Here is a 16,670-nt window from a genome sequence, read left to right on the forward strand (position 1 = left end):
AGGTTTTTTCCCCCGTGCATTGTATATACACCCATCACTCTAGGGCTAACTATCTTTCCATTGCACACTAAGTAAAACACTCTCTATTGTGTGCCTTGAGCTTCCTTCGTCTTCTCCAAGCTGTGTGTGTTTCTCTGCAACCCTAATTCCAACAGTCTTGCTCCATTTGGCCTTTGTAGAAGCCGTGGTTGTTGACTAGTTCTTCACCTGCATTCATCACTGGGTAATTCAAGTTAGGTCTCCCTGGCTCCCCACGGGGCCAAGGACAATTATACATTCCATGTCCAGTTTCTCCGCAATTCCAACATTGCAAGACTCTCCTAGGTTGTGGATCTCGCTCTTCAGCCTTCTTTGCTTGTCCCTTTGGACCTAAAGCTTGTGCAAGGTGGATTGACAAGTTTCTTAAGGATTCATTTAACTTTTCAATTATCTCCGCTGTTACCTCAGGAATCTCTCTAGATGTTGATGCTTGCAATTTTCCCTTAGGTCCAGGACCGTCTATTGGAACCTCTCCCCTTAGGCACTTGAGTTTTCTATACTTCTCAAAAGCCCTAGTGTCAGCTGCATCAAAGGTAGTAGGTGCACCCACCTCAACTTTTATCTTGAGTGTCGAAAAGAGACCGGCTATGAACCTCCTTCTTTAGGAACTCTGTATCATCGCCAGGGTTAGCAACATTTCTCACCCATTTAGCCCAAAGACGTAGAAACTCTTGTTTATACATGTAGTAGTCATCTAAGTCTTTCTGTTTGTGAGAAACAATGTCTTGCCATAGCTTTTGAGTGTTTTGGGAATCAAAGAAGTATCTCTTGAAATGATTCACAACTTTCGTGTAATTACCCTGAACTTCCTCAGGCAAAGAGTCAAACCAAGTGCTAGCATCTTTCCTAAGGACCACCTCAAACATCTCTACACGTTCTTGATTAGTTACTATCCTCTTGATACGGCAAGACATCTTGAAATTTGCTATCCTCTCCACGCTCTCCAAAGAAAAGAGGATATCCGGACATTTGGCGTTGGGCCTCCATGAGTCAGTTTCAAAGTGACAACATGTTTTTGTTTTTCTTTCTTAAAAATATTTACACAATAATATTTTCTAAATTGCAACCTATTTTACAACAAAATAAAAATATTCACATCAAATGACCTATGGTAATCAATAAGAGGTAAGATGACAGGGTTTGGTGACGCGAGAATTTCTCCTACTCTTTGGGCACCAAACATGAACACCATACGTTGTTGAAAATGGATTTTTTTACTAATTGCAATGTTTATTCTAATGTGTGGAGTGAAATGGAAGGGGAAAACCTCTATTCCTGGGCCATTATCCATTGTCTATGCATTTCATAATGCTTAAAACAAAACAAAAATATAGACGTCCAAACGCAGGTCGTACCTAATGAGAGGCAAAATAAAAGGATTTACTTAAGCGTTTATCTCGGCCAACCTAAGAGGACCTACAATTCTATGAATTACACGTTGAAATTGCAACTTAGTACTAACAATTATGCGTACCTTTTGCCTTGCAATGGGAATGAAAGGATCATATAAATTCTCGTGATTCATGCAAACTACTTGACTATGCTAAAGGTTGATCCTACACAAAAACATACACGAGTTGTTTTCCTCAGTGGGGGAACCAAAATTGAGGCGGTCCGGGGCGTGCAATAAGAGAGGCGACCTCTAAACACCCCTCAAGGCTCCCGTGCTACTCAATTGGGGCTGGGGAAACCACAAGCACAACACAACAAAAAAACCCACAGCCAAACCCAAACAAGATAGGGGCACCACCTAGTTATGGTATGAGAACTAGGACGCAAGAGAGATTTTGTCACAAATCAAGAAGATGCACCACAAAACACACACAAGCAACCTCACACCAAGACACACACAAAATGGACTAGAGAGAGCTAGAGCCAAGGGGAGAGAGAGAGGAATGCATCTTGCATAAATACCTTATTTTTGACTTGCTGATGCTATCATAGAGCTTGTACAAAACTCACTCAATGCTTAGTGAATGCTAAACATTGCCAACACACACACACACACACACTGTCTTAGGGTGTAGGAGACCTCTCACCACAATACCCTCTTACAATAGACACAAAATTGGCAATGAAAACACACTAAAACACTTTGTAAAACAAGATCAAATGATAGAAACTCACAATACACGTCACCTTGAATTCACTAAACCATATCGCACAAGTGGAAGGACGAAGATTTGAATGTCGAATCACCTCAGTTTATAGATGATGGAGGAACATATACAATAGTGGTTTTGAGATTTTGAACTCAGGCTCTCTCACTTGCAATGTGTAGCTTGAAAAATTCTCTCACACCAAAAGTGAAGCTCACAAAGTGGTTGCTACGCCTAAGTCTCTCCTCACGCATAGAGTGTTGGGGTGCTATGTGAGATATTGGAGGTTGTTTTACAAGAAGGAGAGGGGCTTATTTATAGGTTGGAGACCATCATTAAGATTATTTGGAAATCCTAAGTTACAAGCCAGCAAATCATGATTATGATTTTTTCTGAATATCAAAACATTGCGGGCCTTCTTTGTTTGCTCGAGTCATGGATGTGGGCTCAAAGAAGAGCATTATTGATGGTAGATAAAGTGAAAGTAGAGTTTTAAGGAAGGAGAGAGAGAGAGAGTTACTATGCACATGTCTTGAGGTGAGGTGTCTTTTATGGTTAGGTCAATGGCTATTTTGCGTTAGTATGTTAGTGGTTAGTGTTAGTAATCACTAGAAAGTTTAACATATATTTTCAATGGGTACAATGGAGTGGATGGTTGAATGAAGTGAGGAAATCCTTGTGATGGTGAAGCTTGAAGAAGTTTTTGACTTACTTGTGGAGGTTCTCAAAATGACTATCGATCTTCTCCTTTGTCTTCTCTTCTTTACGCTACTGCCGCCAAGGTTGATTATCACGATGAAAATGGCAATTCGGTTGATGAGATCTATTAATTTGTAAAGGTTAAGCATGGTTTACATGCTGAATTCTATGTATACAGAGAAGGGGTAAGATGGAGTTGTACTTTGGAAGTAATAGAGAGAGGCATAGAGATGGTGTATGTACATGGAGAGCTCATATGAGAGCTATGGGAGTAAGAGGGGAGGTTAATGGTAAAGAAGGTGAGAGAAACAATGAAAGGTGCAGGTTTGAGTGAGGGATTGAGAGGAATGAGTGTGTGTGTGTGTAGAAGTGTGGAAAGAGGTGAGATAAGACTATGGGCTAGTTGTGAGAAAAGTGGGCAGACTGGGGTCCACTCAAAAATTTCTAGCTCACCGGTGGTTGCTCCAAAAATCACCAAAAGTTTTGAGGTGATTATTCATTTCTTTGTCCATATTTTCTCATTTGACCACTGCTTCAAATTCGGAGTGGAGATGGATATAAAAAATCCCACCAAAATAGTTGTTTTTCTTCACAAAAAAGTCTTCAGTGGCCCCTTTTTGTTGAATTTTCATATGGCTCCAAAGGTGAGCCCCTCCTTGCATGAGAGCATGACATAATTGATTCTTAGGGGTTTGAAAATATGCATGTTTGTGGATTATGCAAAATATAATACATGGATAAGATGGGAAAAAACAGTTTAGTATATATAAACAATTTATGGAATCTAAAATAGTGTCAGCTATATATAAATATAAAATGAAAAAAAGATATATATGAAAATATAAGGAATCAAATGAGGAGACCCTCATTTGTTTTTATTGATGTATATTTATTTACAAGAGATAAGAAAAATACCTCTAAGAAATAGGAATTGAGTGAAAGGCAATGACTGATGGTGAAAGGTATTTTTAAGTTTTTTCCTTGGAGTGTATTCATACCAAAATTAAGAGAAGCTTGCATGAAATGATTTTTTATAGAATACATACGTAAAATATATTATGGTAATGGTGAGTAAATCTACATAGCATATCATATAGGAAAATAATGCACACCTAAATATTTTAATAAATAACAAAATAATTATGAAAATTTCCTATATTTAGTCCCTATATACAATGAGATCAAAATAATTATGAAAATTTCCTATATTTAGTCCCTATATACAATGAGATATTTACACACCAATGGGCCATAATATATATATATTTTGGCTCAACTAGCCCAGTGACTAGCTAGCTGAGGGTTTTAAGAAGATATGGAAAAATACCATAACTAATTACACACGACTATGTACAATGAAAAGGTAAGAATAGCCACAGTGTTTAGGTGCTTTTGGTAGGGTGAGGTAACTCACTATTGCAATTACATAGAGCCGAAAAACGGCTATCATTATTATTTGCTAAATTAAAATGATGAATGCATAGTGTTAAGATACTACTTTAGGAAAGATCACCAATGGATATATCATTCTTGGCTACTAGGTGGTAAAGAGTGTTTTCTCAAGACAACCTAGATGAGCAATGGAGTCATCTCACATTCCACTATCTATGTCTCTTGGAGGTAGGAGCTACTGCTCAAACACAATCACTCGATCCGAAAATAACTGAGGTCTCTAATTTCTATATCAACATAGAGGTAAGAGCATGAACTCGATAACATCCATGCGACTCCCAACTATTATGCATGACTAATATTCACTAGGAGGTAAGAGCTTTTGCTCGATCATAACCTAGTGAATTCTATAGGTAATCCACCATATTCACTTAGAGGTAAGAGCATAAGCTTGATAACAACCAAGTGAATCTTAGTTCATACCTTAAACCTCACTTGGAAGTAAGAGAATCATCTCATAACAACCAAGAAGTACTAAGTGGACCTATTCTATGCAACCAAGTGAATCCTACTTCATACCTTAAACCTCACTTGGAAGTAAGAGAATCATTTCATAACAACCAAGAGGCACTAAGTGGACCTATTCTATGTCTATATGGAGGTAAGAACATTTGTTCATGATAACCAAAAGACCCTACATGTATGTATATATGAACTAACACTATTATTTGTGCACATATTATAGCTATGATAGATTTTAACCATCAAATATCACTTTTAGTATCTATTCTAAAACAAATAGAGCTAAGAGTATAGCTTCTAATGTTTAGAATTATACATTCGCACTATAGCTAGAAAAGTAGCCTCTAATGCATACAATTATTTATTTATCTATTCTTAAACAAGTAGAGCTAAAGTATAGTCTCTATTGCTTAGAGTAATTTATTTTATCTTATCAATAGAGTTAAAGAATAACTTCTACTGTTAAGAATTATAAGTGATTCAAATCTATATCATTATTTTATTTTTAATGTATAAACATTAAAAATAATATTTTCTTAAAAAATCAAAGATTTTTTAAGTTGACAATTCAACCTTTCTATGTCGGAGGTAACTTGACACTTTGGTGAAGGGAATTGTACCTAAAACATGCAAATTTGAGCTTTATATACTACTACTGTATCGATCGAAAACATATAGATCGATTTATACTATCGATCGAAAGCCTATCAATCGATATTTAATCAATTGATAATTTATCGATCGCTATACGAATAATACGCACGAATAAATCTTTAGAACGTATTAATCAACCATTTCTCACGAATGAAACGAATGTTGAATAACGAATCATGCAACCCAGCCACCAACCACTAGAGGATCACTGCTCACCAACCTCTAGTTCCCTCAACCACCCACGAGCCCTGTTGCCCGTTGATACCACAGAGCAAGCGATCACGGTGAACAACCAGAGGAGCTACCATCATGCAGTAACGAGTGGCTTTGCCTTTGTCTCTCTCTCTCGTTAGTTGACGAATGCCAACAATGGGCTACGCATCACCCAACCGCCATGCAGTACTCAACGCATTGTGGCTGTGGGGATGCATGACCACTCAAAATCTCTCTCTCTCTCTCTCTCTCTCTCACACACACACACACACACACACACACACACACACACACACACACACACACACACACACACACACACACACACACACACACACACACACACACACACACACACACACACACACACACACACACACACACACACACACACACACACACGTTGTCAAGAAGTGTGCAGTGTGACTAGAAAAACGCTGTGCCTCAGACTGTGAGGAATTGTTGCAAAATCAAGCAAGGCGTAGATGATTTGAAGCTAAAAACCCACTTAAAAAAACAAAACTCTATCCATGAAAGCTCCACTTTGAAAAAGACCCAAGTTTTAACTCAAAACTCTTGAGTGTGTGAAGATTAGGTGTAGCGTCGCTCCCAATTGCATAGATGTAATGCTCTTTCGACGACCTATTAAAAACCCTAAATTGGTGCTTCGATTCTTTGTTGTGGCCATTTCATGGAAGCTTCATAACTTCATTGGAGAAGCCCAAGTAGTTATTTGAGGAGGGGAAACCATAGTTGGAGGCCTCACAACCTCGAACATGTAGTGGAAGCAGCACAGGACTACAGTAGCACCCTGGATTGTAATGGTTGTATCTCCTTGCTTATATGCCCAAATGAGCTCATTCTTGGCTCTAAAACATCCCTCTCCACTTGAGAAACGATGGCACCATTGTGGATGTGGCATTTTGAGCCATTTTGTGCTATTTTTGACCATTTTATGGACATTTTTGTCCAAAAATGTCCCTTTTTGTCCTTAAAATGTCCAAATGAACTGGGAAAATCCCTAAATTTGCGGAAAAATCCCATGAAGCTCAAATTTCATGTTGAACCTGATTTTTCCACTTGGTAAGCACTTTGGACACGTCTTTTAAGCTCGCGCATGAAACCTGCTATTTTTGACCAAGATCGCCTACATTGAACTTTCTAGGCAATGTTACCATATACACGTGTTAGTGATATATGTGAACACACTTAGGACCGCCGGGGTATTTTTTTCCCTCACTAGGAGGTTTTTTTCCTGTGCATTGTATATATGCCCATCATTCTAGGGCTATATATCTTTCCATTGCACACTAAGTAATATACTCTCTGTTGTGTGCTTTGAGCTTCTTTCATCTTCTCCAATTTGTGTGTTTTCTTGCAACCCTAATTCCAAGAATTGGTATTAGAGTAGGTTGCGTCCTCCTCGGCTTACTCGCCAGAAGCTCTAGCACACGCGTGCTCACTTTCTTCGATTTCAGTGAGCTTTGGCGAGCGTTCGCAGGTCAACAAAAATTTCAAGACAGCTCGAAGAGTTAAATTTGCTGAGATTTTTGATTTGGGCTCATTTCGGCCTCTGTTTCCACTACAAACAGTACTGTGCAAGCTATTTTGTCATTTTGAGTAGAATTTTTGTCAGTGCCGTTTTTCGCATAACAGGTCCCTTGCAGTCTTCTACGGTTTGTGCTATATAGAACGTGTTGTTTACACTTTGTTTCTCCTATTTTTAGAGAGTTTTCATAGCAGGTGCAGCATTTACCATGGCTGACTTCAACACATATGTGTTCAAGACGTTTGTTGCTGAGGAAAGATTGGATGGGAACAATTACCTTATGTGGGCTTATGTGATGCAACATGTTCTTGTGTCAAAGGGTGTTTAGAACATTGTGCAGGGCATTGATGTACGTCTTGGTTTTGAGGATACAAGCAATGTTGAGGATGTAGCAGGTCTTGCATCAAGGATTGGTGCTGTTAGAGTTGTTTTGCCTATGGTAGAACAAGCTCGTTGGGATATAAAGGATGAGCAGGCTCATGCATTGATCGCGTTGTCTATGAAGCACACTATTATTCCTCACATTCGATCAGTGAAATTTGCAAAACAGGCTTGGGATATTTAGGCTGGTCTTTATGCAAGTCGCAATGAGACTAAAATTGCCTTGCTGCGTAAAGAGCTGGAGTCGAAGATTATGCATGAGGAACACCCTCCGTTCCGATCGTGTGGGGGGGGGGAGAGGGAGTATATGAATCATGAATTTAATGAATTTCTGGCTAGTCATGGGATAGAATACCAATGTACAATGCCTTATATGCCTCAACAAAACGATGTTGGTGAGAGAAAAAACAGGTCACTTACAAAAATGGCACGATGTATGATCAAAAGTCAAGCTTTTCCACATTTTTTTTGGCTTGATGCCATCATGTGTACCACTTATGTACGTAACAAGGTCCTATGAAAGATTTACAGGTTATGACTCCATATGAATCATGGCATGATAGAAAGCCTTCTATTGAGCATATGCGTGTTTTTGGTTGTTTGGCATATGATTTGGTGCCACAAACACAGCGCAAAAAATTGGATGATAAGTCTATCAAATGTATTTTTGTTGGTTATAGTGCTAAAAGAAAAGGTTACAGGTTGTATCATCTGCAAATAAAGTATATCTTGTTCTCACTGAATGTTGTGTTTATGGAAGATTCTATTCAGCCCTTGTTGTCATGTACTAGAGACACTAATGTAAGCTCATAGGACATTTATGAAACTTTGTTGCCTCTTTTAAATGGTGGAAGTCTGAATGTTGATTCCAATGAGGCAAATGTACAACCTATGGGGGTTTCTGAAAGTGTTACATATCAGCCTTTTACTCTTGCAGATGTACATGATGTACTTGATGAGGAAAGGGCTGAAAATGAGCAGGCTAGAGGTATGCCTAAATGGCTGGTGCATACTTTGCGTGACAGTAAATTTGGATGCACCTTTGTCTAGTCATACTCGTTCAGGTTCTTGCAATGCATCTTATGCATCAAATTGTTATGCTTTGGCTGTGTCTAGCTTACAAGATGTTGAGGAACCTTTCTCTTTTGATGAAGCATAGAATTCAAACAATTGGATGGATGCCATGCAAACAGAATATGATGCACTTACAGAAAACGACACATGGACTTTATGCAATTTTCCTCCTGGAAAAAAGGCCATTGGTACGAAGTGGGTTTACAAGTTAAAACACAAGCCGGATGGTGAGATTGATCGCCAGAAGGCTCGACTTGTTGCAAAAGGTTATGCACATAAAAGAGGCATAGATTATGAAGAGACTTTTTCTCCCACTTGTCATATGACTATTGTGTGTTTTCTATGTGCATTGGCAACTCATTTTAGTTGGGATGTACATCAATCTGAAATTGTTATCGCTTTCTTGAATGGTGAAATATTTAAGGAAGTTTATGTAATGCAGCCTCGCAATTTTGTCAAGAAAGGACAAGAGGATAAAGTGTGAAGATATAAGAAAGCTTTGTATGGGTTGAAGCAATCTCCTCGTGCTTGGTATGAGAAAGCTGACACTCATTTGGTCAAATGAGGCTTAATTTGTTACAAAAAGCACATTATATGTAAAATCTGAGGGTGATGTACTTCTCATTGTGGTTCTTTATGATGATGTGCTGATCACTGGACCAAATGAGAGGCATATTGCTGACTTTAAGGCTGATTTGAATGCTACTTTCAAGATGAAAGATTTGGGCATGTTACATCATTACTTGGGTATACAAATTAAGCAGTGTGATGGTGGTATTTCCTTGTGTCAAAAAAGTTACATAGAGACATTGCTATGTAAGTTTGGACTTGAGGGTTGTGAACCTATTGCCACTCCCATGGAAACAGGTTTGAAATTGAGTCTTCATGAAGCTGGTGATTATGAAAATGTCACTCTTTACCAAAATGATGTTGGATACCTCATTTATGTATGCAACACGAGGCCGGATATTCAATTTGTACTCATACAAGCCATCAAATTTATGCATAGCCGAGGGTCTAAGTATTGGAAGGCTATCGAGAGGATTTTTTGCTACTTGAGTAACACTTTACATCTTGGCTTGTTTTGTCCCAAGGGGGGATCATTGCCGGCAGATTCACATGCTTTTTTGGACTCGGATTGGGCTGGTTGTTTTGACACATGAGTGTCCACAAGTGGTTTTTCTTTCATGCTTGGCAGCTCATGCATATCATGGTTGAACAAGAAGAAACCTACTGTGGCCACTTCCAGTTGTGAGGCTGACTATAGGGAAGTTTTCATAGCTACGCTTGAGTGTGTATGACTCAGATGCCTTATGGCTCATTTGGGTATTGGACATGACACTACCAACACTATCTACACTGACAGTCAGCAGAGTGCATTGGAAATTGCAAGAAACATGTTTTTCATGTTGGCACAAAGCACATTGAGGTGCATTACCACTATGTTAGGGAGATGCTCTCAACAGGAGAGATCAACTTGGATTATGTGACAACATAGGACAACCTTGCAGATCTTTTCACAAAGGCATTGTCTCGTGAGAAATTTGAAGCTTTCCACAAAGCTTTGGGATTAGTCCCCTTTGTGGACTGATCATGCCCTCACGGAATCATGCATGGCACTTCCCTTTACTCTATGTGCCAGCTCTCGTTCACCGCATCAGTCCAGAGGGGATTTGTTACCATATACATGTGGTAGTGATGTATGTGAACATACTTAGGACCGCCGGGAATTTTTCCCTCACTAGGAGGTTTCCCCCCCGTGCATTGTATATACTCCCATCATTCTAGGGCTATCTATCTTTCCATTGCACACTAATTAATATACTCTATGTTGTGTGCTTTGAGCTTCCTTCGTCTTCTCCAAGTTGTGTGTGTTTTCCTGCAACCCTAATTCCAACAGGAAAAACAAGCGTGCCACTTTGCAACACTTGACATTTGTACATTCCTAAAGCAAATCAGGCATGGTTTAATGTGGTAAAACATGCAAAAATGCCACGTTCCCTACCTCGCCTGCCCGAAAAGGTATGTACACGCCTGCAACCATGGCATCCATTTTCACATATATCACACTATGTATATTGTAGCATTTGGTCCCACACATCAAAAACATTAAGAGTGAGGTAGGTATTTTTATTTTCACATGATGCACATGCCATGGCATGAAATCCATCCCCTAAACTTGCACATCCTCCAACATGTGCCACACATATCTTTTTGCAGCAGGTCCAGTCTTCATTTAAGTCCACATACATATCAACTTCGTCATCGCTTTCAACGAAATCTAACGCATCATCCTCTCTTTCTTCATCCACATCCGTAAAATATTCATCAAAGCCTTCATTTTGACTTTCTGTAAATCAAGGGGATCTGTATCACCTATTCTTTTGAATATCTTGATTCTTTTCCCTGCAATGGGAATCTTCATTTTTGTCCTGTCCAACTCATGCAAGCATTCCCATGTACATGCTGAACCACATAAGGACCAAACCATCTCTTTGAAAGCTTTCTTATTGTTGAATGCTGTTTGTCAAGACTACTGTCATACACGAACACTTCCTCAATAACTTTAGGTCTAAGCCTATGTTTCTTATCGAACCTGTCCTTATTCTTTAACCTTGCATCTTTCAATCATGCTACTGCAATCACAATATCTTAAGGCATTCTTTCTAATTGTTGTATATGCATAGCAAGAAGGTCTTCCCTACTCATTCCATCTTCCCAAGGTAATACTTTCCATGTGGGCATTACATCGTCAATTAGCATTATAGGTTTTCGACCATACATCGACTCAAAAGGCATATAACTAGTAACTGAGCTACGAGTTGTACGATTAGCCCATAAAGCATAAGGAAATAACCTTGGCCACTCTCCCATTTTACCTTTGTAGGATTTAGCCAAAGCTTTGATGATAGGAGGATGCCCACGCTTTGATTTACCATTTCCCTCAGGATTATAGGCAGTAGTGAGAGCAAGCTTAATGCCCAACCTAGAGAAAAATTCCCTGGCTTCGTCAACATCCAACTCACCCATGTCTATCCCAACACATCCATAATGGCTAATGACATCATCCAAGAGGAACTTACATACCCCTTCTGTGATTTTTGTTCTTAGAGCACGAACTTCAACTTGGTTGGTTAAATCTTCCCGTGCAAGCACTATGTATCTCATTTGCCATAAGCCCAATGGTATTATAACCAGATCTACTACCCACTTATAGTGCGTGGCCAATGGGTAAGTAGATTCCAACCAATTTTGGGATGACGTACACTTGAATACATTTGACAGGTTTCACAAGACTTCACAAAGTGAGATACATATTTATACATATCTTTCCACACCAATACCTCTCTTTGATTTTAGTAAAGGTGGCCCATACATCTCTATGTCCAGCATAAAGACTCTGATGAAACTTTTTCATAAGATCATTTTGAGCGTCCTTATAATTAAAACGACTCTCAACGGCATTCCATTTCTTTGTTTTGGATGCTTCCATAAGTACCCATCTTTCAAAAAGTATCCATAGGCCTTTCTCTGTATTCTTTTGAACTCTTGATTAGTCTAGCCTTCTTGCCTTGTCAAGGTGCTCAGATAGCATCTAATGAGAAACTAGTCACCTTGATATAGGTCCTCTGTAAATGACTCAAGCGCATTTGATAGGCAAACATCATCACCCTTTACATGAGAGGTACTATAGAACCTTGTGCGTACATCATCTCCCTCGACAACCATGTCTATTTCTTCTGTATACTATTTACATGTTGTCGTTCACCCCGATTTAAGTCCTTACACTTTGTAAAAGCAATAGATCCATAGTTTGTTAATCCTACAAAACGTGTTAGAAAATGGTTCCTTTGCATATACATCATGCGAGAACTTTTCTCTTTTTGTACCACTGCAATCCCTCTCTACAATGGTACATGGCGAAAACCCCTCATATCCCTATAGCCCTTGAATTCTTTGTTTGTCTTTGGCAAGGGTTGCTCTCTCAGACTTTCATGGTTCCTTTCATGGTCCACACAAACAATAAAGGAACTTCACTGCATGCTTCCCATCCCTGCTCCTTATCCTAGCATAAGCTGACCCGTCGTCCATCACCTTGGTTTCCATGCGAGTAGCAGCGATGTATGACTGTCCAAGGATAAGAAGGTATGTAGACATCTCTTGTGCAAAGAAATTCTGGTAATCTTTTACATCCCCTATAGTCACCTTTACATTTGGACAAGCTCCATACATCTCCCTTAATGAGTTGTTTGCTGCACGAATCATCCATCCATACTTTATATCAATTGGCCATTTTTATTTTTGATAAAGACTCTTTGACATGAGGTTAATTCTGACCCATGATCTATCAACAGAATGTATGAATCTTCTAAGTTGCCCACATTTACTAGGGTCTCAATAGTTTCTCTTGCCCAATGACTCTTCAAGTAGTAAGTCTTGTGAGTTGTCTCGACTTCATCAAGAAGCAAACCTATTTTACTCCTCCCCTAGACTTGTAGCATCTAGCAATAGTTTCTTCACCTTGCTTGCCATAGACCTAGACACCCTATGCATTTAAAGTCTCTCCTTCACTTTGTACATGGATAGATTCATTAAGAGATTGTCGCTTTCTCTTTATAATATCAATTATTTCTTCGTGGAACTCCCTCTTTGTTATGCCAAGCACCTCACCCAAGGTAAATTCCACCTTACTGTTCAAAATCCTCTCTTCCAAAACTGTTTGAGATTAGTTGCTACCTCTATATTAGATTGGAGTTTGTAGGCCGGACGCTTTACTAGCTTTTGTTGCATCCTTCTTCTTTTCTCTAGAGGCTTCTTGCATAGGTACTTCGAGGATATGCATCTCTTGCTGGGAAGTTGATCTAGGAGGCACTGTGACATTTTTTGCCTCTACTCCTCATGGCCCGCTTTGAAGGCCCTTCATCCCCATTCTCACGCCTGTGTTTCTCCTCAACATCGGCCTCATTGGCTTGACATTTGGCAATGTACGCATGGACTGACAGTTCCAACCTGTTTCTAGCCAAATGCAATCTCCAACTTCATGTAAAACCTCTGTAGTCATTTTATCGTTCATAGCAAATTCTATAGTGCATAGCCATAGCTCTCCAATCCCATTAGATTCCTCTTCTCCAACCTTGATTGATCCTTAGGCTCCACCTTCAACCCATAGGCGGCTGCCTCAACAATCGAGATGGCATGGCTAGTAGCCATGTCCTCAACTAGCTTCTTCATCCCGCCCTTTCCAAAGTTTGTCCCCAAGAGCTTACCATCTTTAAAGAAAACAAGCTCCTTCATCAAGGCATCTTTGAAACTTTCACAATCCCTCCTTGCCTGGTTATTACTATAACATTATATGCATCTATTTACAAAGCCTTCTCTGTTTTGAGGTCTTTGCCCTGTAGATTGACCTGATGGTTGTCCCTTTTCTTCTAGCCTTGTAAGCTTTAACTTTAGCTCTTGCATTTCGTTGACAACATCATCTAGAATGGAGTTGTCACTCTTTGGAACCACAATAACAGGCTTTATGGGACTCTCAGGAACGATTGGGGCTTGAGTAGGGTTAAGTATCATCTTGTCTCTCCGTCATTGTCGCTTGGCTAGCAGTGAAATTGCATCTTTGACGTCATTCCAATCAGTCTTCAAGACCTATTTCACATCCTTATCCTCAAGTAGCAACTCTAACTTCTCTTGAATCTCTTTACCTACAGCCTACAAAAAGATCTCTGTCTTTTTTGAGTTTAGGGCAGCCTTTTTAGTCCTTGACAATTGATCATATCGGCATTCAAATTTCCTTAGCAGTTTGGTAGGCGAAAGACCCTCTAAAGTCCTCTTTCTCACCCTTTCGGAGTCTTACATGAAATAATATTCTTTTAATGATAATTTGAATGCTTCCCAAGTTGCCCCATGCTTATTTCTAATTCCCCTTACATGCTCTCTGATATGAGGAACCACAACTAGCTCAAAACTTTGTACCATCTCTCCTTTGGGCACTCGATGCAGCTTCATTTCCTTTATATACCCGCAAAGATACTTTCTTACATCTTTACCATTAAATTGTTATATTTTCTTTACCACTAATTGGAGTGCTTTGGTTGAGGAAAGCTCCCTCCTTTTAGCAGCTTGCTGCTGTTGCAGAGACACCGCAAAGGCTTGAAACATTTGCATTATGACACGATCAAACCTCACCCCTTGTTGCTCCATAGATTTAAAGCTATGATTTGAGACTTTCAATAAAGCTTTTGAACCCTCACCCTAGCCTAGTTCATGTCGAGTTTACCAAAAATGTGTCAAGAAGTGTGAAGTGAGGCTAGGAAAGCGCCGGGCCTCTGACTGCGAGGATTTGTAGCAAAATCAAGCAAGGCATAGACGATTTGAAGCTAAAAATACACTAAAAAGAACAAAACTCCAGCCATGAAAGCTCCACTTTCAAAAAGAACCAAGATTAACTCAAAACTCTTGTGTGTGTGAAGATTAGGTGTAGCCTCGCTCCCAATTGCAAAGATGCAGTGCTCTTTTGGCCTGTTAAAAATCCTAAATTGGCGCTTTGATTCTTCATCGTGACCATTTCGTGGAAGCTTAAAAACTTCATTGGAGAAGCCCAAGTAGTTATTTGAGGAGGGGAAACCCTAATCGGGGGCCTCATAGCCTCAAACATGTACTGAAAGCAGCACGAAAGTGCACTACCACCCTGGATTGTAATGTCTGTATCTCCTTGCTTATATGTCAAAACGAGCTCATTCTTGGCTCTAAAACTTCCCTCTCCACTTGAGAAATAGTGGAACCATTGTTGATGGGGTATTTTGAGCCATTTTGTGCTATTTTTAGGCTATATTGACCATTTTTTTTGCCTTTTTTTAGCCCTTTTTTGTCCAAAAGGCCCCTTTTTGTTAGTAAAATGCCCAAACGAGCTGGGAAAAATCCCTAAATTTGTGTAAAAATTGCATCAAGATCAAATTTAGTATTGAACCTCATTTTTCCAGTTGGTAAGCACTTTGGACACGACTTTTATGCATACGTACAAAACCTAGTATTTTTGGCCAAGATCGTCCGCATTGAACTTTCTAGGCAAAACTAGCGTGCCACTTCGAAACAGTTGACATTTGTACATTCCTAAAGAAAATTAGGCATGCTTTAATGTGGTAAAACATGCGACAATGCCACATTCCCTACCTAGCCTGCCCGGCAAGGTATGTACATGCCTGCAACCATGGCATCCGTTTTTGCATATATCACACTATGTACATTGTAGCATTTTGTCCCACACATCAAAAACATAAAGAGTGAGGCAGGTATTTTTATTTTCACATGATGCACGTGCCACAAAATGACAACCTGAGCCGTCATCGACCAATTTCCACAGCATCTTGACTCTTTTCTCTGTCACAGTTGCGCGCACACCCCCCCTCGTAAGCAAATTACTCTCTCCCTCACTTGCCAACCACGTGGTTGACCATTGCCTGTGGCATGTTCTCCACCAACCACCTCTTCTCTCTCCGTATCTCCCTTATTAGAGGCTACCGGCATAACATTACCAACCCACAAGTCCACTTCTCATTTCTCCCTACAGAAACCAATTGTTCTCCCTCTCTCTTTTTTTCTCGGCCGCTTACAAGCGTGTGCACTGGCTGCACATGCAACTCTCACTCTCCTCTTTTGATATCACTTTGAGAAGAAACTCTCTTTTTCTCTCTACAATGACCTCTTCCCCCCCTCCCACTTAATTCTCTCTCTCAACTTGCAACAACTTCTGCACTACCAACCCACTTTTCACTCTCTCTCTCTCTCTCTCTCTCTCTCTCTCTCTCTCTCTCTCTCTCTCTCTCTCTCTCTCTTCTAGCACAATTATCTACAGAAGTGGATATTGACGAAGATCACACATTGATGATGGCAAAGCAATTGTGCACATGCAAACTCACCTTGTGCGGCATCAAAATTGTCAAATTTATTTGACAAAAACCCTCAACTCCTCAATTTATTTGCAGCAGATCAACCTAATTATTAATTTTTCTCCTCGTGATGGAGACGAACGACTCCTATAACCCTTTCTA

Source organism: Adiantum capillus-veneris, chromosome 14 (genome assembly GCF_014529385.1).
Source record: "Adiantum capillus-veneris isolate H3 chromosome 14, ASM1452938v2, whole genome shotgun sequence".
NCBI classification, from domain to species: domain Eukaryota; kingdom Viridiplantae; phylum Streptophyta; class Polypodiopsida; order Polypodiales; family Pteridaceae; genus Adiantum; species Adiantum capillus-veneris.